Source organism: Camelus ferus, chromosome 20 (genome assembly GCF_009834535.1).
Source record: "Camelus ferus isolate YT-003-E chromosome 20, BCGSAC_Cfer_1.0, whole genome shotgun sequence".
Taxonomy (NCBI): Eukaryota; Metazoa; Chordata; class Mammalia; order Artiodactyla; family Camelidae; genus Camelus; species Camelus ferus.
The window spans coordinates 11,470,610-11,492,488 of NC_045715.1; the positions used below are offsets into that span (position 1 = coordinate 11,470,610).

The following is a 21,879-nucleotide window of genomic DNA, read 5'->3' on the forward strand; positions in this document are numbered from 1 at the left end:
CAGCTGACAAGTGATATTTATCCTGATTTTTTTCTAAACACAGACATATAAATAATTAACAATATGGAAATACTACTGAATTTTTTAAAATTTGGAATATGTCACACATTGTCCTGTATACATTCCTTTGAAAGCTCTGTCATGAGTACAGGCAAATCTGCAGAGGTATACTACATCAGGACGGAACAAGACACGTATGTTCTGATTCTCGTTTGAACACGTTCCAAGTTCCAAAGAGGGGTTATTAATCCATTAAACTAAGAAGAAAAAATTTACCCTAGGTGAATTCTCATCTAGATCAATTCCAGGAATTAAGAGCCATGGAACTTGCCGGATAATTCACACCAGACAGCACCAGGAAATCACAGACACAGGGCTTCACTCGGCTCTAACCTCTGCCTAGTCCATTGCTTTGGGCATGAACAGAAGTTGGTTTCTTTCATTTTCCACATCACGACCTGCCGTACACTCTCCCATATTCTGCACATCCCCTCCCTCCACCCATTCTGGGCTCCATTATTACTCATGTGGATCACAAAAGGTCTTACAACCCTCCCCTTGGAACTCCTCCTCCACACTGGGTCAGACCTAAGATACATCTTGCATGTGCCACCCAAACTAATAAAAATAGCTGACATCACTGGGCACATCTCACAGGACTGGCCCCATGCTACATGCTTTCCACAGATTAGTATATCGTTATGACAATCTTAAGAGGCAGATGTTACCGTGTTACTATTACAGATAAGGACTCTAAGGTTTGGAGACGTTGTATCATTTGGCTCAAGTCACACAACTCATAAGATTTAGAACGACTTGACTCTGGAAACTATACCATTTATTAACTCAAAAAATTTCATGCTTATCTGTCATCAACAGCAGAAGTTTCCAATATTATTTTTTAATCCAAAATTCTGCAGACCTCAGGCAATAGATATTTGATTCTTAATATCTGTTAATCAAGAAAATATAGAGTGATTAAAAAGATACTATTAATTTAGTAACACTTAAAATGAATTTTTGGTTGATGAATCATCTTATCAGCCAGCTACGTATATTTGGGAGAAAGCTCTAATTTCCGTTAGTGATATTAATGATTAAATCTACAGATAATGCTTACTGTGAATATGGACAGGGAGGCCCTCCTTTATAAGAACTGTGGCCTCCCATGCGTTTTGAAGCCACAGGCTAGAAGCCCCCAGAATGTAAACTAAAGTCCTTCTCATGAATGCCATGGGCTCCACACTTTGGGCCCAACCTACATTTCCCACTGTATTCCCTATCCCGCCCCGCCTCGAACTTTACACCCTGCCTCTGGTGGTGGTGGACAGGGGTTCCCAAATTACTGGACTTCATGCCGAGAGGCCCTCAAGCCATTTCCACTGCGATCTTCTGCCAAAAGATCTCCCTCTCTTTTGAGACACAGCTCAAACATCTCCAACTCTGTGAAGCCACTTCTGACGACGCCCCTCCCCCCTCCCCCCAAGGCCGAATTAACACACCCCTTTTCTTCTCTTTTCTTTTACAGGATCACAGCCCTATGATGACATTCAATACACTGCAAATAAGAGAATGTGCTAATACCTGACTACCCCTCTCCAAATTTCCTGAGGGTAAGGATGGTATTTACTCATCAGTGTCCCCAGACCTTATCTCCACTGTTAGCATCTGGTAGGTGCTGTTTGTACAATTAATAAATTAATATCTATGCCAGCCTGGCTGGTGAGTTCACCTGGAGAAGTCAGTCCGGAAAATAGGTCCTGCCACTAAAGAAGCTTTATTTCCGTAGGTTGTAATGGTTGATCACCTAAACTGTAAAGCTTACAGTGTCCCGCCTCCAGAAGTAGGAGGCAAGTACTCACACCAGGAATCGGAAAATCTGAGTTCAGGTTCTGGCTCTCCCACTAAGCAGCTCTGTGACCTTTACGCAAGTCTCATTCTTTCTCTAATCCTCCATTTGTTCATTGAATTTGGGTAGGAGGAGGGGGACTTCTAGTCCTTACTTGCTGCAATTCTATGACTTGCAAATTCTATACACCAAGGTTGGCAAACATTTTCTGAAATGCACCCAACAGTAAGTATTTCAGGCTTTGCTGGCTTAGGATCCCTTTCGCAACTCTTCAACTCAGGTCTGTGGTTGTACTGGGAAAGCACCCACAGACGTTAGAGAGGTGAAGGGACATGGACGTGTTCCAATAAAACTTTATTTACAAAAAACAGGCAGCAGGCCAAATGTGGCCCTCAAGCTCAGTTTGTCTACTCCTGGTCTGGATGAATGTCTCTGTACTGCTATGCAGTTCACAGTGCTTGATCTGAAGGTGCAATTCATGGAATGTTTATCTCAAAGTCTCCAAGGATCTTGTAAAGAGTAAATGAAGAGTATAAAAAACACGCCACTACATTCCACCAGGAACTTGGAAATGGGGGGGAGAGATTGCCCAGTCAGAGGCTGATGGTAAGAGCAAGACTTAATGGATTAAAAAATGCACAGGGTCAAAGAAAAAAGCAAAGCACCACCTCCACCACCACCGCCGCCGCCCCCTGCCCCAGCCAGCACCTGATGAATCACATTCATATATTTAAGAAAAGACTGTGTCTTCAAAAGGGGGCAGTGGCTGGCTCAGCCAGGGAAGTATGGTCACGAAAGCTAATGTGGGCAGTGCCAAGGCCATTGGGGAAAAGAAAGTGGCTTCACTTGGCTAGACCATCCTAGTGAGATGACTGTGGCCAATGACTGAAGTGTTTTGGGTCCCACTAGAAAAATCATCCTTCTCCTGAGATGAACAGTGCAGCAGGCGAGGTTAGCTTGGTGCTACTGAACAGTAACTCAACCCACTTCCTTGTTCAGATTCCTTGCTCACCAAGCAATTATCCAACTCCCTATGAAACATTTCTTGAGGACACGTGGGTGCTGTGACCCTTACTGCTACCTACATCCAGAGAGCAGCTGATTTCCCCAGGTGAATTAACAGAGTAGCTTCCAATGATGATTTACATTCCCAGGCAGCTTGACACAGAGCATGTGTGGATCGTGGGAGCCCAAGAATATCTTAGTGATATGTTTCATTGTAGATTACCTCGCTGTATAACGATGCCAGCTCAGGCTTAGACATCGCTGAGCTCTCTGGGTCAGCGTGGCAAGGCCTGGACCACCTCGGCTAAGGGGCTGAGGGTGGCAAGCACGTGGAGGTCCAGCCGGCCCTCTCCGATGGCAGGGCTGACACACCACTTCCAGCTCTGCTCGCTTTCAACTGATATCCGCAGTGCCTGTAGGACAACGAAGCCGAGTCTATGTCTGCATCCCTATCCTTGTGTAAGGATGAAACTCGGCAGCAGATTGAAGGAAATAATCAAAAAAACCAGAGCTAAGTTAAAAAGTGCAACAGCCAAATAGTCATCATCCTAATTAGGGCCTGACACAGCCACCATCATAAGGTGCAATGAAGTTTATACGAGTTTTTTTTTTTTTTTCTAAAAAAAAACCTTCAATTGTGGTGAAGGGTCAATGATGTCCAGAAAATGCTAGCTCTTTTGCCCTGTTAAGCTGAAAAACAAAGTCTCCCTAATTGAAGTCGGAAAAGTTTTCCCCACCAAAATACAGCAGTGAATTTTGCCCAGGAATATGCCTGGAGTGAAATCAAGAGAGGGCCCCGGAAAGTCAGCGCCTGCTTCCCTAAATCATGCCAGGATCCGAGGCCAACCGGTCTGAGCCCGAAAACAAGAAGGAAAAGCAGAAGAGGGCCCCGGAAAGTCAGCGCCTGCTTCCCTAAATCATGCCAGGATCCGAGGCCAACCGGTCTGAGCCCGAAAACAAGAAGGAAAAGCAGAGCTCACTCTGCAGGAGGAGGAGGATCAAGCACCTCCTTTCCTGCCCACTGCGACCTGATCCAATTTCCTCCTTCTGTTCCAGAACTTCTAACCGCCAGGTCATGCACAGACTCACAGAAGGCCCGATGGAGCAAGTGAACTGCTGGTTCCCCAGGAAAGCACTTCCTTTCACAAGTGCGGTGTGTTTCGTTGGAAAGACTGTTTGGCGGCACAGTTCAGTTAGGAATGAGATATTATATGCTCATTGGTAAATTATCAAAATGCAAACCAACAGCTACAGCGGAGATGATCTGAACTGCCAAGAATTGCTAGTGAGCTGCTAGTGAGAAAGAACATTTCTATCCTTCTGTCTGGTCTTCAGCTAGGTTTGTCCTTGACTGCAAACATGCTCACACGTGTGTGTGTCATGTACACACAAAGACGACCATGTACTTTTGTTCCTACTTTTTCACTTGGAATTTCCAAGTAGGATTATCCTAAGTGCAGATATGCAGCAAGATAACACTGTCATTTTCTCAGTATTTCTACCTATCCTAAGTTTGGAAGTGACTTTGTTCTCCTGACTACTAGACTTCTTGGGGACTGTATTAATTTCCCATCACATTTAACCTAGTGCCTTGCACACAATGAGTATTCAATAAACATTTGTTAAAGGGCTGACCAATTCCCAGAAAATCCAGCCTTTCAAGTGAACTTATGACATCAAGCAAAATACCACCTGATGGAAAATGTTAATGCTCTGTAGTCCTCTATTTTCTTGTATAAAAAATTATTAAGTATTTCTACACCAAAAACTCCCCAGGGCAGAGCAAACATGCATATTTCTCTATATCCCCCAAAGCAGAGGATGAGAGAGCGAGCTGACTGCACCTTGTGCAGACTGAGAAGTCACCTTTTGAATTCATGCTGAACAGCTAAATGGAGCAGCAGACTGTCAAAAACTGTCGGGAGAAATAATTCTTGATTGGAGCATTAAAATTAAAAATGAATGTAGGTTAACAGATGAAGATGGCTTTAAGAAAATGCTTCTAATCTAAAACTAGAAAAATCAGACAGTGAACCTGCCAATCAGGCTTGTCGGGCTTAGACGGAAAGATTTCAAAGAAAGCAAAGATGAAAGAAAAATTAACCACACGACGGCCTGTGTGACAGCCTAGGATACCTGAGCCAGGCTTCCCTGACGGTCTGCGTCCCACCCACCTCCCCTTCTTCAGACACTGACATAAATGCCGGAGGCTGAGCTGAGAGATTGAACCTGATGCTATCAGCTCTGTGATCTTCATACTAATGGACTGAATCACGGTCTCCACTCCATGGTCTCCACCTGGATAGGGGTGTCCTATAGTATTGAAGCGGTGTCCTTCAATACTATCCATCTCTAGGCCAACAAAGCTCAGATTTACATACAATTGAGGTGGGAGGGTATAGTTCAAGTGGTAGAGCGCAGGCTTAGCACAGTTGAGGTCTTGGTTCAATCCCTGGTACCTCCACTAAAACAAAAATAGTAAATAACAGAATAAACCTAATTCCCTGCCCTCACCAAAAATTTACATACAATTGAGCTGCAGATCCATCGGTCTAAGTTAACACCCAACAATCTCTATTTCTCAGTTCACATACCCAAAGCAGGACCCCGGATGGCATCAGCGCTGGTCCTGTCTGTTCCTGAACCAGTCCTCCCTCTCTCCGTGAAGGGCACGGCCATCCTGAATGTTCTCTTTCCTGTCCTCACTGCTTCTAATCCATCAACAAGTCCCATCTGAGCCCCTGTGATCAACGACTGAAATCTACCCATTTCACTCCCTCTCCTCCCCTACCAGCTCCCATCGGGCTCGCTGCAATAGCCTCCCGACCAGTCTCCCTGGTTGATTCTTCATCCACCTACAACCACTCTCCCAGAGCACCAGAGCCATCTTTTTAAAACATACCCAATGCCATCACTCCCTCTGCTTAAACAGCCTCCATGGGTCCTGTGGGTTGAACGGTGGGCCCCCCAAAAGACGAGTTCATGTCCCAGAACCTCTGAATATGACCTTCTGTGGAAAAAGGGGTTTTGCAGATGTACGTCCTTATGAGATGAGATCATCCTGGATTAGCTGGGTGGGCCCTTTCCAATCCAATGACCAATGTCCTTACAAGAGACAGAGGAGGACAAGACACAGACAGAGAGGAGAAGGTCATGTGAAGACAGAGGCCGAGGGATGCTTCCACAAGCCAGTGGAGTCACCAGAGGCTGGAAGAGGCAAGGAAAGATTCTCCCCTGGAGGCTTCAGAGGGAATGTGACAGCTTGATTTCAGACTTCTACCCTCTAGAATCATGAGACAACAAAATTCTGTTGTTTTAAATGACCAAGTTTGTAAGAATGGGTTAGGGCCGCCTTAGGAAACTAATTCAGTCTCCTATCACATGTAGGATAAAGGCCTGTTGCCTGTCACCGCAGACTTACAGGCTCTTCCTGACCTCAGGGCCTTTGCTCAGCCATTCTCTCCACCTGCAGTACTCTTTGCTGATTCTCATCTCACCCCCACCACTCCTACACATCACTGAGGCCTCTGCACAAATGTCACAGACTATGAAAGGCTCTCCCTGCCTGCCCCAAATAAAATCATCCCTTTGGCTGCCCCCACCACCCTCTCCCCCCAAAACAACCTGCTCTGATACGGAAATACAAAATACACCTACAGATTTACTTGCTTTACTTGAGAAAGTAAGCTCTCCAAGGGCCAGAGCTTGCACTGCATTTATTCAGTTATATCCCCAGCACACACACTGTGCCTGGCCAAGATTGGACAGTCAATAAATATCTGGTTGTATAAGATGAAATAAATTATTTTTCTTTTCTTCTGCTAAATTATAAAAACCTGACTTGATAGCACCATCAAGAGATACTCACTTAAAATTTGGTGTAGCCACTATAGAAAACAGTATGAAGATTCCTTTAAAAACTAGAAAGAGTTACTATATGATCCAGCAATTCCACTCCTGAGCATATGTCTAGAGAAAACTCTTATGTGAAAAGATACAGGCACCTTAATGTTCATAGCAGCACTATTTACCATATTAAAGGCATAGAAGAAACCTAAATGCCCATCAACAGATGATCAAATAAAGATGCAGTGTAAATACACACACACACACACACACACACACACACACACACACAGGAATATTACACAGCCATAAAAAAGAATCAAATGCCATTTTCAGCAACATGGATGGACCTAGAGATTATCATAAGAAGTGAAGTAAGTCAGACAAAGATAAATATCATATGATATCACTTACATGCGGAATTTGAAAAAACGACACAAATGAACTTATTTATAAAACATAAAAAGACACACAGACACAGAAAAAAAACTTACGGTTACCAAAGGGGAAAGGTGGGTAGTGATAAATTAGGAATTTGGGATTAGCAGATACAAACTACTATGTACAGAATAAACAACAAGGTCCTACTGTATAGAACAGGGAACTATATTCAGTAGCTTGTAATAACTTATAATGGAAAAGAATATAAATGTATAACTGAATCACTATGCTGTACACTAGAAACTCACACAACACTGTAAGTCAACTATACTTCAATTTAAAAGAAGGGGATAATCACAAGATTTTCTCTCTGTTACAAGTCACACACACTACTGTGATTTTTGAGACTCTGAGGGTTATAACTGCTCTCTCACTCTCTTCTCTCAAAACTCACTTGGTCAAAATGTGGCTTTTCCCTTTTTATCACTGGGGTGAAGATAAAGCACAGGGTAAAGGAGAGGTCTAGATCCTTTCGCTACCAGCCATGTGAACTTAGGTAAATAATTGCCCTCTCTGAGCCTGGAAATGAAATGCAGAAACTGGCTGTGTCTGTATCCACAGGACAGCCCTGAGAACCAACTGAGGTCATTTATTCAACAAAATATTTCTTCGGTTTTTGCAGGCCAGATGTTGTGCCAGCACGATGACACAGCCAGAACCACAGAACCCAGACAAGGAACGTCGGCCCTTATCAAGCAGAGATCCAAGTGTACCGTTTTGTAAACTGAAATGTGCAAACGTCAAGGTGGGTGCGATGTGTGCCTCACGCACTGGAGTTACCAACTCCCGCTTCCAAGCCATTCAAGCCTTCCTGCTCCACCGGCTTCTCAACACAAACGTAAACCAGAAGTCAGGTCTCTGTAAGTAAGGACAGTGATTACCCTCTTCACTCAATCAGCCGCACGTTTCCCAAATGCGCCTCGTTTGTCTCCCACTGAGCGATTTCTAATGCAGAAAAAAATTCAGAGCTGCTGTGAACAAGGCTACGTACAGTATCAAGTCATCTCAAAATGGGGATGCTTCAAACCGCAAGCCGTTATTTTTTTCATTATTTCAAAATGAACACACTGTGTTTTAAACGCGTACCAGGTATGTCTGCAATGCCGACTTAATGGAGTTCATGTGTGGCCGTGTCGTGGTCATTTTTAATCTTATAAAAAAGGTAGCCCCTGGCTTGTTTTCTGTAACTCAGACTTAACATCTTATCCTCGAAGATAACCTTCCTTCCCTTTCGCGTCTACACTAGCAGACCTTTAGAGGGACAGAGAATTCTTTGAGGATCTGATGAAAGCTACAACCCTCTCCCCAGAAAATCATGCATTCACATCATGTCATGTAAATACAGTTACCGGGGGATCTGGGGGGCATTCTGAAAAAGTTCAGCCACCAGAAATACAGGCCCTGCAACCACCTGATCGCAATGTCAGCCAATGGGCCCTGGCCCAGCATCCTCGCCCGACCACCCACCTGTATTGCTGCCCTCCTCTCCCCTTGTGTTTGTGGGTGCTGAACATGCAGTCTATAATAATTTTGAAAATCCAAAATAATGGGAAAAATCTAAGGTTATACAGAGAAAATATATCAAATTATAAAGCATCGGAGTCATTATAATAACTGAGCCTGATTCTATACCAGCTTTACTCAGCATTATTAATATTTTCTACAATAAAAATTTAGGTTTTTGTCACTCAAGTTCTTTACATAAGTGAGTTAATGCATCAAACTTGCTAAAGTTGAACAGAGTGTGAGTAATACTAGAAGTAAGTGTGAGTAACAATACTAGTTTCCTACTCTGCTCAAAAGGTCTGGGAGAGTTAAGAGTTAAAAGGAAAAAAAAAAAAGCCTACATAAGATTTTTCTTCCAAAAAAGGTACAAAGCATTTTAATCTAAGAACTTTGTGTACTATTATGCATACAGTTGTCTTTAAGTAAGGTTGGTATGCTACGTTTTAACTACATAAGGTTATGTTCATATAAACATTTACGCAGGCTTCTTAGAAATAAAGGAGAATTCTACCAAGGATTAAAAGTCAGTGCCATGATTTACAAACTATTTCAATGAAAAATTCTAAACTTTGAATTCTTTAAAGTTATTTTCCAATAGAGGAGGTCATTCCTTCAAGAGACAGAGTGGCATACTGTATCATCTTTTTTTTTTCCTTCCCACACTGTATTATCTTTCTTTTCTACTTTACAATCTCAGGTGGGCCATCTCTGGGGACATTTTCAACTTTATAAAAAAGATACTTTAAGTGATCCTTTAAAAAAAAAACGCAGTCTATCTTTATGCACATAAAATGAGTTCAGTTACACACAGTCAGCTTGCACAAAACTTACTGCTATAAATCAACTACAAAAAATGAGCTACAATTATTACTTAATCCTAAAAGAAGGACTAAGAGACAAAATGAATGGGCAATCTTTTATGGATAAAATAAAATTGTGTTTTGCATCAGCCCTTTAGTTAAACCTTTTATTTATAAATCCAGCAAATTTCCCTTTGTAGGCTAAATTTCCTTAAGCTTTTCTGGACAAATTCCCTGCATTCAACAACACAAGTTCCAATGTTTAGTCAGAAAAGAGGCTCTAGAAGCATTAAGATAATTACACAATTTCAACGCCTAAGTATATAGTTTTTAAAAATTAATAATACAGTGTACTTCCTTGCTTAGAAGGAAATTTAACTTACAAAGAATCTGACTTTCAAAATTCCTGAACCCCAAAGCCATGAAAAAGTAGCCTGTGAGCCAAGGAGCGTCACTAAATGTTTATCACAGGATAACATTTCTATAATATGAACGTTTCTGGCTACCGTGTAATTTCAAATTCATGCCCATTTTTACTCCACTGTGTTTTTTTAGCATAAAACTAAAGCGTGTTGATTCTGGTACAAATCGTAAAAGAGACCATGAGGAATGTTCAAAGCAACCTCAACCGTGATGACTTCATGTTCAAAAGATTTTTCTCATGTTAATAACATTTAAATCTTTGCCTCTGTCTGACTCACACGCCTCAGACTGGAAGTTTAGCCAAATCAGCTCCTCCACCCAGGTGAGGGAAGAACTTCATTGTCCTCAGCACAAAGTGGACGGCACTGCCTTTCGACTAGACAGGCTACATTTGGGCACGGTTCCTGAGACACTGAAACAGGCAAGGAAGAAAAAAAATATTACTTCGCCCCAATTTCTCAGTAGGAATCTAGAGAAAATTCATGAAATCTGAGCAAGATCTTGAAGGTGTCTTTTTGATGAATAGGAAATTCAAAGTCCCCAGGCGTTCAGCTTCTGTGGGCATCAGTTTTCTTCCAAGCGTGTATGATCATGAAGGAGCTGTTAACATATCCCTTGACAATGGTCTCTAACCAAATCAAGCGTTCATCACTGGGAGATTACGCTTTTACTCCATCCACCACAACCCAAAACAAGCAACCTCAGGACAAGGGTGGATGGAAATAGCCCCCAACCTGACAATTTACCACCTTGCCTGATTAAAAAATTCCGTCAAGACTCAGTGGGACAGACCAGGGTTGCACATGCACTCTGTCTTAAGGCTGTGCTGATTCAAGTCTTTCCCACCAAACTCCGGGCCCGGGTACCAGTCCCAGTTTCACCAGAGAAAGACAGGAAGTGGAGAAGTCCAGGCCGACCCTGAGCTCCCAAATAAATACAACTCATTTTAATAAGTCAAACTTGTTAACACATTATGGTGCATTCGAGGCAAAGAAGGGCAGAAGGCTGAAAACAATTTACTTATTAAGTTTTCAAGAATGAAAGTGGCTATATGGTTTTTACACCACAATCGCTTGGATAATTGCAATGAAAAACACATTCATGTCTTTTTGCTTTAAATGGTGTATCCTGTGTGCATCTGCTGGACGCTGGACTCCTTCTCCAGAGCCTTCTTAAACAGGGAAGCAGACGCTTCTGTTTACTCAGGTTTCCAGAACTATTTATTACTCCGCTACTGCGTGTTTTCCTTCCAGAGGAGTGTGATTGTTAATGTGTTATTGCGAGTTTCTTAAGGAGTCAAAACATCCAGAGAAAAGCATGAACTACACACGGCAATAAAAGCTAGAAAATGTCTCAACAACATGGAAATGACTCACAGCCTAAAGATACGGAGGCTTAAGAAACACTCTGCCCCTTGATTCACAGTAAATGTGTTCGGATGAAATAAAAAACAGCTCAGGCCAGTTTTCAAATCAGAAATCAAGTTCAGAAAAATACCCTGCCTGAAATATCCTGTGAAAAAGCGTTTGAAACTCTTTTCCCCTCCTTTCTCGAGTCAGTGAAGTCCATTATCACTTGCACTCAGAGTACATATCTGTCTAGTACCTGCTCCCACCTCTCTCCTCCAACAATATTTATGCCCAGATAAGGGAGGGAGTCATCTTCAAACACTCATCCCAGCATGTTTCTACACCATTTTTAAAAACAGAGGAAAAAGCATCAAAGTGAAGCCAAAGCATTTCTAAGAGGAAGGACTCCATAAATGCAGACCTTTTGGATCAATTCAGATCCAAGGACACAAGAAACAAGTGCACATGGGCAGGAATGACTGGTAAATATTTGCATTTCTCTACCCTGGTGACCCCGTGTTCTCTTAGGTTACCCTCCCCCCCCCCCCAACACCTGCATTTTCCTTTTAGTTATAACATGGAAGCCTAGCACTGGATTCAGATGGAATACAAGGATGGAGCTTCTTACATTCAGTGAACTATAAAAAACTGGGCGGGAGGGTCCCAGTAATATTAAAAGAGACTTCAATATAAATCTCAGTGTCATGGCTAAGCTGAATCAGAAAACATCTAAGTTCACAGAACTCATCTTTAAGGATGATGCCAATTACCATTTTTAAATGGAAATTACTAAGGCCTCCTGAACGCGATTATGTACGACACAGAATAATTTCTCAACAGGGTCCTATTCCAGGTGGATCTCCCAAGAGTTCAAGCCATAGGAAGCCTAATTAGATAGTCAACAGACTCCCTCCTTGATCTGAACTAGTATGACAAATAAGATTTCACAAGTTCTTTTTTCCAGAGAGTAATAAGTTTGAAAAAACAGTGGTTTACACCAAAAAGCCTCCTCAATGATGAAGTCATTTCTCTCGTGTACAAAGATGGCTACAGCCATAAATAACTGGCCAAATTCTATTCCAACTTTTTCTATCTCTTCCTTCCACTAGTAACTTAAAATCGGTAAGCTCAAAAATTTTTCGTCATAGTTTAAACTTTTCAAATCTTAGTAAAATCACAAAGTAAACAGATTCCTTAATATGATAAAGAAGCAATCAATTTTGGATCCAGATGAAGATATTAAGGAAGAGGAATAAAGGAAGTTCTTAAATAATTCCAATGTGAGCCTCGATGCTGAAAATTTCAGCCACCACACACATCAATTCTCCTAACATACCCAAAACAGTAATAAATGCTTAGCAAACTGGGTACAGATAAAACGTCTAATATAAATGAGAAAATAAGCCCAAATTATAAACTTTTTAAAAAAGGTATAGTTTCAAAGAGGCAGATGTGCAGAGAACAAACTAGTGGTTACCAGTGGGAGAGGGAAGGGGCAGGGATAGCATAGGGGTAGGGGATGAAGAGGTGCAAATTATTATGTACAAAATAAGCTACAAGGATATATTATGCAACATGGGGAACACAGCCAATATTTTATAACACCTATGAGTACAATCTTTAAAAATTGTGAAATCACTATACCTGTAACTTAAATAATACCTGTAACTTAAATAATACTGTGCATCAACTATACTTCAATAAAAAAGAGACACAGTCTTAAATCCCTTAAGTACTTACAGAAAAACTTCGAAATGAGCAATAAATTATTAAATGAATACACGAATGAGAGCTTGTATATTGTTATTACACAAATATAATTATACATTATAATGTATAAAATAGAATGCATGCAAAGAGGGACTTCTAAATCTAAAGTGCTCTCTTATGTACTCTTTTCCTTTCTAATGTACCCTGAACACTCTGTCTGTGAAATACTTTGTATTACTTTTTAGCAGCAAAAATCTTTGTCATTGGCCAATTATTAATATAGACTCAGATGTGGACACAAATGCCGACCGTGAAAGGGTCAAAATTAACAACATTTCTGTCCAATGAAAGTGAAAAAATTCATCACACAGACCAGTTCCTCCGTTCACCCAGCAGAGACACTACTGGGTACAAAAATAACTCAAGCCACCCTGGGCACCTGGACACTGGACACTCGTGCACTCCTTCCACATCTATTTATTCCCACCTGTACTGCTCTGAAATTATGAAGCTGCAGGCGAAAATTCAGAGGTCACTTAGTCTAGACACTCATTTTGCCTGAGAGGCTCTGAGGATTCGAGAGATCAAATGCCCTGAGCACACTGAGTTTACGAGAGAGTGAGAGAGAGAGAGAGAGAGAGAGAGAGAGAGAGAGAGAGAGAGAGAGAGAGAAGCAGGGTCCTTTCCTCCCTGATCCTTGCTCTTCCTGCCTCACTACCCCGGACGCCGAGAGGCGGCGAGAGCCTCCAGTCACATGGAGGCTGACTGGGAAGCAAGACATCTAAGTTACAAAATGAAGCAATAACGACATGAGTCGTGCAGACAAGTACCCAGGAACTGAGGCAAGTGCGGAAGGAGGCCGGTTTGGGCTGAAACGGCTGGGGAAACCTTCCCATCCTGGAGAAAGGGAGGCTCATGCCAGACATTCACGACGGGGCAGAATGTGGCTGGGTGAAGGCAGAGTGGTGAGGGATGAATCTGAGCAAAACCTGGTGGTCAGAAATAAACAAGATACATACAGGCAAAGTCTGAGACCAAGGGGAGACAACAGATCATGTCCGCATACTCTGCCACCCTAGGGCTCACCAACCCCTCCTCCCAGATGCCTGGAACATTGCCCTAAATACTATACAAAGAAATTTGAAAATCCCAAAGGAGAACAATAACATGAAAAGAGTAAGTAAAGCATAAATGGCATTTACTAGGTGCCAAGCGCTCTTGTAGGTGTCTTACATACGCTGATTTATTTAATTCTCACGCTGATTATAATCCACACTTTTCAGATGAAGAAACTGAGGTGACTTGGCCAAGCTAGTAAATGGCAGGGCTGGTATTCAAAACACAGGAGCTATCAAAATTCTGGGATACACAACTCTAACTGAACATATGGCATAACTATTCAAGTTTAAACAGCAGACTCAGAATAGCCTGGCACCCCCTGTCCCCGACCCCCAGCCTTTCTTCCTGCCTGTCCTCCTTCTGATAATTCAGTCCTAATACTAAGGATTCTTAAGGCTGCCGTCACACCTCCAGGGTACTTCCAAAAGCCTAGGAGAGCTGATCCAAATGGTACCTCAGCGGTCCAAACACAGCGGACATGTGAGACAAGCCCTTCTACAGGGCGATGGCTGCCATCTGGCAACCTAGGATGGATTTTAAAAACAGCCTCCCTTGCTGTACAGAGTATCTGGTCACAGAGTTTGTTATCAGCAGAACCAGGATTAAAAATGGTGACCTCTGTCTTTTCTCTCTCTCACCCTTATTCTCCCAAGATGTGTATTTATATTTTTTGCACAGCAGCCAAAGGGAAAAAAAACATCACCAGGAGCCTTCCTGTGGGGCTCGCAGTAAAATGAGTAACAGCCGGACAGAGAGAGCAAAGAGAAAGTGAGTCATGGCTAGGGTGCGAAATCTACAGGCTTTTTCCCTGGCTTTCTTTGAAATGTTTTCTCTAACCTTGGAGCGGCTGGCTTATATTTTCATACCCCAGAACGCCACCTGAGACTCCAGAGTAAGGCTCTCAGTAACATCAAAAGCTCATAATCCTTCCTTCAAATTGTAGGCATCTCAATTTGTAGTACCTGTGTCCTTTTCACAACAGTGTAAGTGACATGAGACAGTAACTGCAAGGGCTTGAATAGGGCCATGTGGTTTAGCGCCGTTTTGCAATCTAGCTTTCTATGCCTCGTGGAGGTCTCGGATTTCCCGGGAGGCGGGGGGAGCATGTGCTATCAGCGATTAGTTTACTGAGATCCCACAGTGATGCACAGCTCTGGGTACCACTGCCTAAAAACCTCTCCTCTGATTATCAATCACAGTGGTTATATTTTATTTTCTCCTATGGATTCTGGTCCTCCAACTGACTCCTGACACACTAGGAAGGGGAAACAGGCCCGCTGAACATAAATCACATGAGTACTTAAGTGCTTTTTGTGCTTACTAGCGTTTCTGGCACATTAAATCTTGAGTACAATTCTTCCTTACTCCTCAAATGAATGAAAAACCATTGAGACCATCTCAAGGGTAGCAACGGACTAAAAAGAAATAAACTTTTTAAAATAAATAATCATGTGGAATTTCCTTTAAAAAACAAAATCAGGACCTACTGTACAGCACAGAGAACTATATTCAATTTCTTATAATAACATATAATGGAAAAGAATCTGAAAAGAGAATATATAGATATGTATGTATATGTATAACTGAATCACTTTGCTATACACTTGAAACTAACATTGTAAACCAACTACACTTGAATAAAAAATTAAAATTAAAAAATTAAATTAAATATTTTTACATATTAAATGAAATTTGTTACTGCTTGATTACCATTTAAATTATATTCTAAAGGAAAAAAACCCTTTATATAAGGTGGAACTTATAGAAAAAGATGTATGAACACAAAGCTTTCTAGAGTTGAAAGGTAAAACAATAAATATATATTTTTTAACTCCACAAAATATAGGAAGAGTATTAGAAGAAAACCCCCTACCTTTCTTAGGAGCCATGTGTACCAAGGCTTGTTAACAGTACCCTGCATCAGGCTTGCATTCAAGCCCACTGCTCTTTTCTAATAAAATTTTCCTCCAAGTTTTCCTTTTGTTGTGAGCTTCAGTTATTGCCTTCCCACTGGCTATCCACAACCACACGTATCTTTCAAAAGCTAATTGAAGCACAGAGAAGTTAAACGTGAGTTATTCAAGGTCAACTCTCAAGTCAGTGGAAAAGTCATAAATACAGCATCTCCACGCCAGCGTTCTGGGTGCTGGGACCACAGTGCACGGTGAAGTTTTGACTCTTGATTGTTGTTTGTGTATTTCAAAGCCGCTCGCGTTGACAAGATAGAAGGAAGAAGCTTTTAACAAATTTCATTAGCACTGCACAACTTCCCATTCTTGGACCTATCACACATGTCAGTTCATTTTTAATATATGCATTTAAAATCCCCTTTAAGCAGGGGGTGGGTATAGCTCAGCAGTAGAGCATGTGCTTAGCAAGCACAAGGTACTGGGGTTTGAATAATAAACAAATAAATAAGCTAATTACCTCCTCCTCCAAAAAAAACAAATAAATAAGCTAATTACCTCGCCCTCCAAAAAAATAAATAAATAAAAAGAAATAAAAAGAAAAATAAAATAAAAATTAAAAAAAAACAAAAAAACGTTTAAGACACTGTAGAAGTGACTCCAATATATCTGAATGAGAGGGTTTAGCTTTTTAAAGTAGACCCTATTTTTTTTTCCTATCAGACACAGCTGAATCACAATGCATGGTGAGCAGTTAGTGCAAAAATAAATGCTCTGCATTTTGTGCAGCACCAAACCGCACTAGACCCCATCCTAAGACAAACCCCGTGTGCACAGTGCCTGGAAAGGCTGAAGAGGCGCCTCTGGGAGCGCCGGATGCATTCAGGAGGAAAAACATGGCTAGTACTGAGCTGCACGGAGAAATGAGGGCGCCAGAGCTGTCAGAAAAAACCTTCACGAGCATGGGCAGATTAAACAGATAACCAGAGGGATTTTTTTTTTCTTTCTGTTTTCTAAAAAGGGAGGTCACTCTTCTTGCTTTCAGGACCTTAAAAATTAAACCAGAGTAGCCCAGGGCTGGAAGGCTTTGAAGAGAGCCTTCACCATAATTCTGGGCCTAAAAACCAGGAGACAGATAAACAAACAAAAAAAAAAAAGTTTCTTCTGCATAGCACAGGGAACTATATTCAGTATCTTGTAATAACCTTTAATGAAAAGAATATGAAAACGAATATATGTATGCATATGCATGCCTGGGACTTTATGCTGTACACCAGAAACTGACACATTGTAACTGACTGTAGTTCAGTTAAGCAAAACAAAAGCAAAAACAGGAGAAACCAAATCCCAAGGAGTTGTTTTACTTTGCTTTCTGCTACCACACTCGAAGACTACTTGATCTAACAAACGGGCCTTTTTTTTTCCCTGCTATCTCTCTACCATGAAAAAGCTCATTTGCCATTTAATTTTTATCTAACCATGCTGGCTGGTTTTTTTTTCTCTTTCTTTTTTTTTTTTTTTTTTTTTGTCTCTTTCTCCCATCTACCCCAACTCCACCTACACTGGCATTCTCTGTGGTCAAAGAACTTGTTTCAGTATTAGTGTTCAATATAACAAATGCCAAGTAAACACTCTACACATTTCCTGTGCTATTTAAAGCATCCTAAGCAATTATTTGCTCTAAAATATTAAACTGTAAATTTTCTTCACTGTGCCAATTCCTATAGGAATAGCTGTCACAGAACAGTACTTAGGATTCTCAAATGCAGCTTTTAAATCAGCTACACTCTTAAGCTACATTTGCCAAGATTTTTCTAGTTTCCATATTTTTACAGCATGTTTTTTGAGACAATGTACAAAGCTACAACCAAGTGTCACATGCAGCTCTTTTTTTCATATTCGGAGCTTATTAATAGGCATATTGGTATTTTTGAACAAAGATTTTTCCCCAAGCAAAAATGTAAGAGAGAGAAGAGGCAGACAGACAGACAGATACAGTCACACTTTAACCTCAATACTATACTGCTTTTTATTACAGGCCAAAATCATGACCTTTGAAAAATCACATTTGATAAAGCTCCCAATCATATAGTTGGTTCATAAAAGGGTCCCCTAACACTAGTGTTATAACGGGTGTGCACTATATCCAATATACAAACACATGCAATTCTAGAAAAATATTAATACCATACATATGTAAATGCGTATGTGCAAATGACTACATACAGACATACATATGCCTTTTTAAGCACTTTTATGCTGAGCTAGATGTGATTCTTTTTCAACCTTTCAAATTCATTACATGTTTTTGTAGTTACATGGGAGGAACTTAAAAGTAACCTGGCTCTAAGTGCTTCATGGCTAAGACCGTGTTAAACTGCCACCTTCTCCTTCAGAATTGTGCAATCCCTGGAAAAATTTTTATGCCACAGAGTACGACCTGCAAACCAAAACCAAAAGCCTGCTTTGCTTACATTTTTAAAAATTTATTAAAATGTATTTTCCAAATGATGAAAGAATTACATTATTCCCACCAGGCCAGAATCCATTTTGATTTTCACAGACTGCACCCAGGATTACTACTTGCTGAAAGACAGCATTAAGGCATTAAGGGACAACAAGGTTCTATTATCTTAACATGTTCCACTCAATGGCTTTGGATTGTGTTATGAAGTGCCCTCACACTGGTTACCAAAAATGTATTGCTATTTTAAGAGTCACACTATTAAGAAACCACATGTCTATAGAGCTGATATTTGTGACTTATAACCCGACAAACTTTTTAGAGAAGTGTCAGCACAGTCAAATTAAATCCCCGCCTCGGATGGACTGTCTGTTACAGTCTGTCCCCAGCACGCCTTGCTGGGGAGGAGCTGTGTCACTTAAGCACATGGAAAAAACTGTCCTCTCACCAAAAATTCCCAACACGAGTCATGGCACGGAGGCCTGGACATCACAGCAGAGACCACGCTCCCCGACCTTTTCACGCAGGTCTGACTCAGTTCCTCTTTGTGCTCCGCGAGGGTGAGAAAAAGGAGGAAGAAGAAAGAGGACAGAGCAGGGAAGAGAGACGAGAAAAAAGGAAGGAAAACAAAAGAATCATCTGGCTGGGATGCATTTTTCTGCACTTTGGTTAAACATATTTTAAAACATCATTTTTATTTAGTGGCTACTTCTGAGGTGGGAAGAAAGGTGATGTGATGGGGGAGGGCCCCATGTGGGAGGACATCAGACTTGTGGTAATAAGGAAATCCGGGTGGAGGATGACTTGAGTGCTCACTGAATCCCTATTCTTTGTGGTTTACCTGAGTTTTGTGATTATGCTTTTGTATATACTCAACATTTACGAAAACCACTTTGCTGGTCTCACGATGACATGGGTGGTAAGAAATTAAAGTACAATTAGTTAAGAGCACAGAGTCGAAAGTTAAAATGGTATGAGCTGAACCCGTCCTGCCACTTACTAGCTGTGTGACCTTGGGCAAGCTACTAACCTGGTTATCTTATCTGTAAAGTGGAGATAATAACTACCAACTAGGTTTACTGTGAGGATTAAGTGATCAGCACAGCGACTGATACATCCTAAATCTTCCATATGCCAGCTAGCCGTTACTATTATTAAAAGGATAGGTTCTTGGCACAATGACTTTTCTTGAGTGGGTACACTGTTTCTCGTGTTTTCCATCCTGAATCTGGTAAATAAATATTTGTCAACCAAGTAATTTACCGAATAAAGATATCAACAATCAAATACTGTTTTTTTAAGTGAAATTCTGTATGTTGTTGTCTAGAAGAAGCTTACATGAATGAAAGAAACAAATTTAACAGTCCCACAAGAAAAGTGTGATGTACCTGAGTATCTATCCAGGTAACCTTTCCGGGGAGTTTAATTAATAGTAGCAATGTTAGCTGTCTCGTATAAGAGAAGATCAATCCAGCATTAACTTTAAAATTAAAAGACATCTACCATTCACTTTTATGAGTACTCAGAGTGCACAAAACATGTTAAATCCTGCTAAGTGTCTTACACTGACAAAGAATAATAATTAACAAAATCCATGTAGATCATTTTAAAAGCTGTCCTCTCAAGTGATACTGAAAAGGAAATCAAAGATTAATTTGTCTAAAGCCACAGGCCACAATTTATTCAGCTTTATTGGTCCCCTCCGTGGCATGTGCCTTGCACATAGTAGGTTTACAAGAAATGAACAAAATTAAGTTGAATGTCAAATGAGGAGGTTGGACAAAAAAGATGTATACGGTCCCTTAAATATCATAAATGACAAACTGCCCAAATGCTCAAACTATTAAATTTTGAGTTTCATGAATGACAAACTGCCTCAGTGAGCAAACTATTAAATTTAAAATTTCATAAATGACAAACTGCCTAAACGATCAAACTATCCCTGACTTTAGTTGATCTTCATAGCTAAATTCAAGAATTAGCTGCTACATTAATAATGAAGCTTATTGAAGAAATTCTCCCTTTTTTAACTTCAATTAATGTGAGCTTGGTCAATCCACAGTCTTGATTTCAGTATTTAATTATTCTGTCATCATAGTATTAAGAAGATGCCTAGGTTCTAAGTTTCTAGAAGCATAAAGAAACTGGTGACTCAGAAATATTTATGTTTTGAAGCCAAAGAAATAAAATTAAGACATTTCCTTTTTTTTCTTTTAATAATTCCTAACCTCCCTTTAGTGTATTTATTGAGCATTAGTTATTATTTAACACAATAGCTCTCCTGGGAGAAAGAAAACCAACCTAAAAATGAAGAGTGTTCCAGGCATAGAGAGTTACATTAGAAAAATACCAGAGGGAAATAATCTTTATTTTATATAGCAATTAGAACCTTACAAATAAAAAATACATTTTTTTAAAGTTATAGCATAGGTTCAGAGCTGGCCAAAAGTGAACATATTTGATGAGTTACTGATTACTGGTGAGAACAAAGGGAAATCCGAGGTGAAGAATCAAATCTCTCTCAAAATCAGTCACTCGTATGTCTGTACCTCTGTCATAAAGTGTTTATGGGTTTGACTTATATTCCAAGCATAAAACTCCTTCCAGAGAGCAGAAACTCATAATCGCCCACATTCCACACTGAAATAGATCCATCAGCATCTCACCTACATAAGAACAGCTCCTAAAGTTATGAGCAAAGGTAATTTCTAGAGAATCAAAAAGACATAAAGATTTCCAAGTCAAAATGTAATGCTCTTTACTTTTCTGAGGCACATGCTAAGGGAAAACTTTCATTAAAGAGACAAGCAAGAACAAGACCATTCCCCCTTCACAGAAACCAGCAAACAAAGAATTTATGCGTAGAATACCTGGATTTGCTTTCCTGTTTCCTCACCAGTGACTTTTTATATATATGTGAAATTAGCTAACAGTCAATGAAACCTTCAGAGCACTGAATGACACACAGTCACAAACACACTCTCAGACACAAAAGAGAGCAAGGCTGATGCTATTTCAATATCATGAAATATTTTCCTAACCGTGCACAGATGGAAGTACAGACTTTTCTGCCAACCGCCTGGTTCAGAAACTTTGCTCTATTTTTAATTATTTGGTTCAGAGGACCCGTTTGTGATTAACTTCTGTGTTGGATGGCAAAGCAAGAAAAGTTCCTGACCCACAGCAAAGAACACCGAGAGAAGCTTAATTATTTTTAAACAGCGAGTGTAATATTGTAAACCATGTGTAGGGACAACTAATTTGTCTAAGACCTGCTGATGGCTGCAGCAGTCTGAAGCTGTGGAGTGTATCAGTAAAACAGAAAAATCCAGGAGGTTTTAAGGAAGTGACACCAAAATGAAGTTCTTTTTTTTTTTTAATTGAGGTGTCACTGACATATAACATTACATTAGTTTCAGGTGTACAACATCATGGTTCAATATTTGTATACACTACAAAA

The 21,879-nt window shown here is 40.6% G+C and overlaps 1 protein-coding gene across 6 annotated transcripts in view; it reads right to left on the reverse strand.

Annotated features, from left to right (window-relative positions):
* ATXN1 (ataxin 1) overlaps nucleotides 1–21,879 on the reverse strand; it is a 357,282-nt gene that overhangs the window by 312,583 nt on the left and 22,820 nt on the right. The window contains exon 1 of one of the 6 annotated variants that reach the window (XM_032462535.1): nucleotides 10,149–10,741. The exons of the other annotated variants lie outside the window; for them this stretch is intronic. The gene's annotated coding sequence lies outside the window, so the exon portion shown is untranslated. Of the gene's footprint in view, nucleotides 1–10,148; nucleotides 10,742–21,879 lie in introns of those variants that run through there. 6 annotated transcript variants of the gene reach the window in all.